This window comes from Zingiber officinale, chromosome 8B, assembly GCF_018446385.1.
Source record: "Zingiber officinale cultivar Zhangliang chromosome 8B, Zo_v1.1, whole genome shotgun sequence".
Classification (NCBI taxonomy): Eukaryota; Viridiplantae; Streptophyta; class Magnoliopsida; order Zingiberales; family Zingiberaceae; genus Zingiber; species Zingiber officinale.
Window position 1 is genome coordinate 114,479,855 of NC_056001.1, and position 8,022 is coordinate 114,487,876.

An 8,022-nucleotide genomic window follows, 5' to 3' on the forward strand; every position below is an offset into this window, starting at 1 on the left:
AACGAACAGTGATGCAACTGGCAAAGTGCTCGACAATAAAGGAGCAATCAATCACTCAGCATGCAATCATGCGAATGGTGCATGTCACTAAACATGGTAATATACTAAACCAATCTCTGAACATATCATAATGTGCACCAAAGCGAATGAATCATATCAAGGTATCTGATCATATAAGGTATCAAACCTAGGTCCTGACATGGTAAAATATAGTTATATCACTACCCATGAGCATGTGGAATCAGGTACATATCCATACAAGATGTAAACAAATAATCAATCAATAGGTAGCATGTATTGGGCAGTGATTAACCGAAACAAGTAAGAAACACAATTAATGCATCTTGTTAATTTAATTACTAAGCATATCAAAGACAATAAGTCAAAAGTACCCACCTCCAATCGAAATGGTCCAACTCGGGTGTCGAGATGCTCGTCTCGAATCAAAGTCCTGTAATAAACCGTATAATTTAGCTAAATTTAATTATAATCAAATAGCTAAACTAATTTCAAATCCACCGACCAGTTAGGGTTAATTTCATTAACCCCAATTACACCGTTATATAACTTCTAGACTTACGTCAATAATTATTGCTAATACATCTAGCAATAATCTACCACAAAGATCAAAACCATAAATCTTACCTCTAACTCTCCTTCAGTCGTCTGTGATGGCAACGGACTCGATTCACAACGGAAAGACCGAAATCCAGCAACTTCAGACCGTTCACTGCCAATTGGAAAACAAATTCCAAATCCAACTTAATAGAAAACCTTATAGTAGCATACCTCCATCCATAACACTGTTGACGTTAACAGAAATCCTTACCTAACTCATAGTTGTGTTTGTTGATCCACCACAAGGAAGGATTGATCAATAACAGAGAAGAATATCCAAGCTCTGCACTGCTCGGAAGGATAGAGGTGCCGGAAAGGATTTGCAGCAGTGCTGCTCGATCAACAGTCGGTGGTGGTCGGAGTGGCTCGGGAGCAAGTGTCGGCTAGGGCACAGTGGAAGGACTCGGCAGTGACTCTGGTCGTCGGCGGCAGAAGCTAGGGCACGGTGGAACAAAAGTGGTACACGGGTGCAGGAACTCCGGCAAGGACTAGAGCTCCGGGCGGTCGACGGTGGCTCTCAACTAGGGCAGAGATTGGGTCGCCGGCGTCGGCAAAGGAGAAAAGGAAGGAGATGGCATCGGCCGGCTAGGGCACGGCGAAACCAACGATGGTGGCTCGGTGTCACGGAAGGGGAGAAGGGCACAGGGACGGCGTGAAGAAGGAAAGGGAAGAAGGAGATGCAACCCGCGACCACGGCTTGAATTGCAAGGAGATGGGAACTGCCGCGGCGCCGGTTAGGGCACGCGATCGGAGAAGAGTGAAGGGCGGCGTCGGGGAAATGGCTCGGCACGCGGGGGAGGAGAAAAGAAATAAGAAAGGAAAATCAGAAAAAAAGAATAAAAAGAAAAAGAATTAGAAAAGGAAAAGGAAATAAACTTTTCCTCACATAAATGGGTAGCCTAAACAGGCTTTTTTTCTCGGCCCCGTACTTGTCCCCGTTACTCGTCTGTACGAGCTCCGAAAAATTTCCGAAAAATGTCCAAAAATTCCGAAAAATTCCCTTATTAATATTCGCCTATTTTCCGGTATTTTACATTCTCCCCACACTAATAAAAATTTGGTCCCCAAATTTCGTTATCTACCATCAGCAAGTACTAACAACAGATATATAGTATAAATGCTGAACGGTAAATAAATCACATACCTCAAGTGAAAAGATGGGGATATCGAGCTCGGATAGTATCCTCGAGCTCCCAAGTAGCCTCCTCATCCGAATGATGCTGTCATCCGACTTTAACCAGCCGGATAGTCTTGTTCCGCAATTAACGCTCTTTCCGGTCTATAATCTATACCGGAATCACCTCATAAGTTACGTTAGGCTGAACGGGAACTGAGATATCTGTCAGCACATGTGTCGGGTCAGATACGTATCTCCTCAGCATAGATACGTGGAATACATCGTGGACGTCTGCCAAAGACGGCGATAGTGCCAACCGATAAGCTACCGCTCTAATCCTTTCCGAGATGTGGAAAAGTCCAATATATCGCGGAGCTAGCTTACCTTTGAGGCCAATCTCTTCACCCCTTTCGTGAGTGAAACTCGCAAAAATACATGGTCGTAAATGGAGAACTCTAAGAGTCTCCGACTCCGGTCAGTATAACACTTCCAGCAGTCTTATGCCTCTGTCATCCTCTGTCCGATAGTAAGGACCACTCTGCCTCGCTGAGCTTTATGAGGTCCCAACAACTGGGCCTCTCGGATTCTCATCCTGATCGACGACTGAGCAATTATGGTAACGAGACTACCCTGCTCGGTCTGTCCCTGCTCCTCAAGGTCTAACACAGAGAAATCCTGAATCAAATCTGTGACCACAACTCGGTGGCAAGCTAAAGTCCCTCTGGACCTCTAGCTAAGTGCATCGGTAACCACATTAGCTTTTCCCAGGTGATAGCTAATGGTACAATCATAATACTTCAAGAACTCCATCTATCTCCTCGGTCGAAGATTAAGTTCCTTCTGAGTGAACAGATATTTGAGACTCCGATGGTCAGTGAGAATCTCAATGTAATATCATACAGGTACTGCCGCCAAATCTTCAGGGCAAAAATAACAGCGGCCAACTCCAGATCATGAACTGAGTATTTTCTTCTCAGGCTCCCTCAACTATCGAGAAGCATATAAGAATACTCTACCGTGCTGCACCAGAACAGCACCCATACCCTGTAGAGACGCGTCGGTGTAGAGGACAAATTCGTCCTCTTCCGAAGGTAAAAACCAAAAATCAAAGCTGACACTAGTCTCTGCTTCAGCTCCTAGAAGCTGGTCTTGCAATCCTTAGTCCAAGTAAACTTCACGTCTTTCATGGTCACGCGTGAAAGTAGCATAGCTATGCGGAAGAAACCCTCGACGAAAGGTCTTTAATATCCTGCGAGTCACAAAAGACTGCGGATCTCCTACACTGATTTCGGCTGCTCCCAACGATAACAACCTCTATCTCCTGTGGAACCACGGTACACTCCTACTGGTGACCGTGTGTCCCAAACATCATAACAAAAGACAATCCAAACCAGCACTACTGATAATCACATATAGATGTTCTTGTCGAATCATCTCTAGATCTATGCAAAGGTAGTGTGCGTGACTCACCTCGGATCCGTAATAGATCACAACATCGTCCACAAAGATAATGGACACCTATCCAAACATCCTCGACATACCAAGATCATCGAGTCCCTGAAAACATCTAAGGCACTGTAAGCCTATATGGCAAAAACCAATACACATAATGTCCGTATCACAGACATTCCTATCCATAAGATCTCCAATAATAAATCAAAAAATCTGATCATCAATAACATAAATCACCAAAGAACAAATCCTCCAGGGTGAGAGCAACGCTCCATCACAGGAAACACCATATATGTGGGAGCAACGCTCTACCACAAGAAATCCTCAATATGTGGAAGCAACACTCCACCACAAATAATCTGAAATATGTATCTGCAATAAATATAGGAGCAATGCTCCGCTACCAGCAATCCGTGATATGTGGGAGCAACGCTTCACCACAAATAATCTGAAATATGTATCTGCAATAAATATAGGAGCAATGCTCCGCTACCAGTAATCCGTGATATGTGGGAGCAACGCTTCACCACAAAATAATACATAAGTACCCCAAGGCACCTAACTATCCAGCTAGAGGCTGTACAAGATCTCCCTACCACAATTCACTGTGGTTAGCCTAGGCTATAACAACCTAGTAACTAATCAAATCCATCATCAACTCTATCAGCATCCTAGTGGGTCATCCACTGATAGGAAAATTAGTTGATGTGTTAATCCAACAAACGACATAATGCAGTCACTCCACATTCTGCATTCAGTATAAGTAAAATCATCATACTACTACCAATGTATACACCTAGCACACATGCTCACACAACATATGTATGATCAACAAAATCCTCCAATTCTTATACACCAAACACACTCACAACTCAGGTATATTCAGTATGATACATCCAACAATACATACCGAACACGTGTGCAAAATCAATGTAGGTAAAATCAACAATACACCACAAACAACACTCACATGACATATCTTCACCTATGCCAAGAGTATAACCAACATATACTTCCAATAAAGCATACTAAACCCAGGTGCACTCACATATCAAACATAATCAAAAAGATACCTCAGATACCACACCAAACACATATGTACATATTACAACTCAGATTAAATCGACAAAATGCCTCCATCAAAACACCACCGATGTACTTATACTACATCTCGGATTTAATCAACAAGATATTTTCAATAATACCTCCAGATACATACACCCAACTACATATCTATGATCCACAAGGAACCTTCAAACCATATCAGAACATGGATACATATACTACTTGCAAATGGACAGTCTATCACATGACTCCTACAACCCAAAACAATCATGATATACATGCAAAATCAGCATACCAGCTCAATCAAAGAGACCAACCTTATGCTACCAACACTCATGGGTTACCGGTATATCTAAACAAAATTCATGCATATGTATCAAGCATGAATACATCAATCAAAAGCAACCCAAAATAAAGCAGCCTAATCATCCAGTAACAACCCTGCTCTAGGTTCAAAGGAACTGGTATCGGACAAGAAAAATATACACACCGTGGTATAACATTGTCAGTCAATGTCATACACTACCAAGACTATATCTAATGGGGAAAATTTTATATCATCATAAATCCAAATGTACTCTCCCAGTATACACTAGTAACTATTGTATCCCATAAGTGTTAAGCAATTAGCTCTACACTTCCTTACATCAGCGGGGTCACATATCCCAAAGCACCCTCTAAGTTATCCCACCAGGTATATACAATCCACGGTCAAAATCTTCATGGAATCAGATACATCGATCCTTTATAACCTATCCAAGCCGATAATGATATATGGCTAAATCAGTCATTTTCACATCAGTACAAAACATGTACTGAAATGTGCTCTAGATACATAACTAAGCACAAATAACCTAAAGGTTCGAACCTCTAAAAATAAAATATGGCAATCCTCTACTGATCACCCACAAAACTAAATCATTCATCTACTAACTAATCAAGAATACCTTAATCCTCCACAAGCAACTAAGGTATATCCAACCACATAATATCATATGTATAAATGTATACAACCCAAAAGAAAAAGTCAATATTTAGGAACATCAAGACACTCTCATTTTCATCCTCAAAAATATCAGCCCACATAATATCAGATGAATCAGTCATTACTCCCCATGAGGGCAAGTTAGCATTCAAAACATCAAATCATTATTTATCCACGAAGTCCAATATCAGAGGAAGCAATTATCAATTTTTATCATCCTGTTAACTAACCACAACTAAACAGATTTATTAAAATCTCATAGGTACTCTAAACCATAAACTCTCTAGCACCCAATTTATAATCTGATCACGTATTATAATCATCAAACCTGTGAATATCATATATGACACTCACTATGTCACCATCAACGACAACCCCAATAATAGATCATCAAAATAGTTGACACCCACATAACATTTACTCTCACAAACCATTAGAAATCAACATATCACAATATCTGATCTCCCAATATTCCTCAACCTCAAATCATTCTCAACAATGATCAAACATGATAACTCTCCAATGACCAATTTTTTTATCATATCGAATACCCTAATATCCAAAAGATACGAGTATAGAAAAAAAAAACTCTACTGGCTAAGTCCACAGGAATATATAGGTATCATCCATTACCCAGCTAACAATAGCAGAGGCTGATATGTGCCTCCATCTCCTAGTAATAGTAACAGAAGCTAAAACTACTGATGGTATGATATGAAAAATCACCAGAGACTATAATCCTTGATCTCTATGAGGGTCAACCCAGATTAGTGGCTAACCCATCACATGTAATATGGCTACAACAACCAGACAGGTACTAAAGATAAAGTGTTAATACATGTCATAACTATCATAAAATAAACATCATACCTATTTGCTGTCTGGAGATGTTCCATCGCTGTCCTGTCCCCAACCTTTGACCTCAAACTCCGAACGAGAAACATCGCCGGAAATCCAAATAAATCCGAAACGGAAATCCGAAACATAACCATATCGAAAATCCGAAAATGCCCAGTTTGACTCGCAAACCTGGCTAACCCAAATATCCAGAATACTAACAACAGGTATCCGATCAATCTCCAAAATACCAAAAGCAGGTATCATAACCTGCTCTGATACCAATAAATTGGTATCAGATGAATCTCAAAAATCCATAATACAAAAATCCAACAAGTATCGTCAAACTTGGCGCTCTGATACCAAGTAAATAAATTGGTATCAGGTTATCCCAAACATCCAAAATACGAAAACAAAAGATCGTATACCTGTACTCTGATACCACTAAATTGTCACGCCCCCAGAGGAGTCCCTGTCCGAGAAAATTTCGGCAGCATCTCCCCTGTATGAAGGATAATCTGAAACTTTTCTACATCTCATATACCTAAGCCACAGGCGGCTGGAATAATAACAGTAAATAAAATCAATCACCACGCAGTTTATATATATATATTCAGCCTCTGGCTGTCACAACCACGCAGTTAATAAAATAAACAACATAGTAATACTCTGACTCGAAATCAACCCTACTCAACTACACTCGTAAAGCCCAAATCCGATTTTTCTTACCTCTTCTGCCGTCCAGGCAGGCATGTAGTAGAGTAAATCCAAATCATACTAAAAGTCCATCCAACGGAAAGATTCCATACAATATCCATATGTAAGTCCAAAACAAAACTAAAACAAAGTCTGATAGCGAAAAGCTAAAGTAAAACAACAACTAAAAAAAAACCAGCAGAGGAGTAGCACTACGTGCAGTGGGGACTAGCGACTGGAACTCCCTCCTGACAGCATCAACATGAAAATAACAACAATGGAGGCGGGGTGAGTCCAACACTCAGCAGGTACAGTTGATATGCAAAGTAAGGAAATAACACCTAGCACTAATCATGCGTACAGTCTCCTGATAAATAAAGGTAAATACCAAACTGAAGTAAGCAGGAGAGAAACTGTACTAACCAGGACCAGGACAAAGTCCGAAAGGTATAGAAGACCAGATGCATGTCAATCAAGGTATCCAAACAATGTGCGAGATATAAGTGCAACAAACACAAACACAACAATAAATGCATCATGCATATGATGCCAATGTCATGGTCACCCCGACGCTACCACCGACTCACAATGGGGACCGAGTGGGTAGGGTGGACAACCGTGCACTCGCATCACTACTCCCGATGAGTGATCGAGTGGACGGATGCTGTCGAGTACACACATTCCTACCCCAAATCATAAATGGGGAGCGAATGCCTCATCTCCCAGACACTATGACGAGAGGAATTCTAACGCATACACGCCACACTACCCATGAGCGGATCAACGAGCACCGGAAGAGTCAAACCGACGTGCTACGTGTGTCCCGCTACCCATGAGCGTCACAACGGAGCACCAGTGATGAAACTGGCAAAGTGCTCGACAATAAAGGAGCAATCAATCACTCAGCATGCAATCATGCGAATGGTGCATGTCACTAAACATGGTAATATACTAAACTAATCTCTGAACATATCATAATGTGCACCAAAGCGAATGAATCATATCAAGGTATCTGATCATATAAGGTATCAAACCTAGGTCCTGACATGGTAAAATATGGTTATATCACTACCCATGAGCATGTGGAATCAGGTACATATCCATACAAGATGTAAACAAACAATCAATCAATAGGTAGCATGTATTGGGCAGTGATTAACCGAAACAAGTAAGAAACATAATTAATGCATCTTGTTAATTTAATTACTAAGCATATCAAAGACAATAAGTCAAAAGTACCCGCCTCCAATCG

At 41.0% G+C, this 8,022-nt stretch overlaps 1 long non-coding RNA gene across 1 annotated transcript; it reads right to left on the reverse strand.

Moving 5' to 3' along the window:
• Positions 1 to 422: 422 nt before the first annotated feature.
• LOC122014603 lies at positions 423 to 938 on the reverse strand. The gene is made up of 3 exons (XR_006120716.1): positions 830 to 938; positions 646 to 730; positions 423 to 451 (listed from the first exon to the last, which is right to left on the reverse strand). It is a non-coding gene; the product is annotated as an uncharacterized LOC122014603 (long non-coding RNA).
• Positions 939 to 8,022: the final 7,084 nt, after the last annotated feature.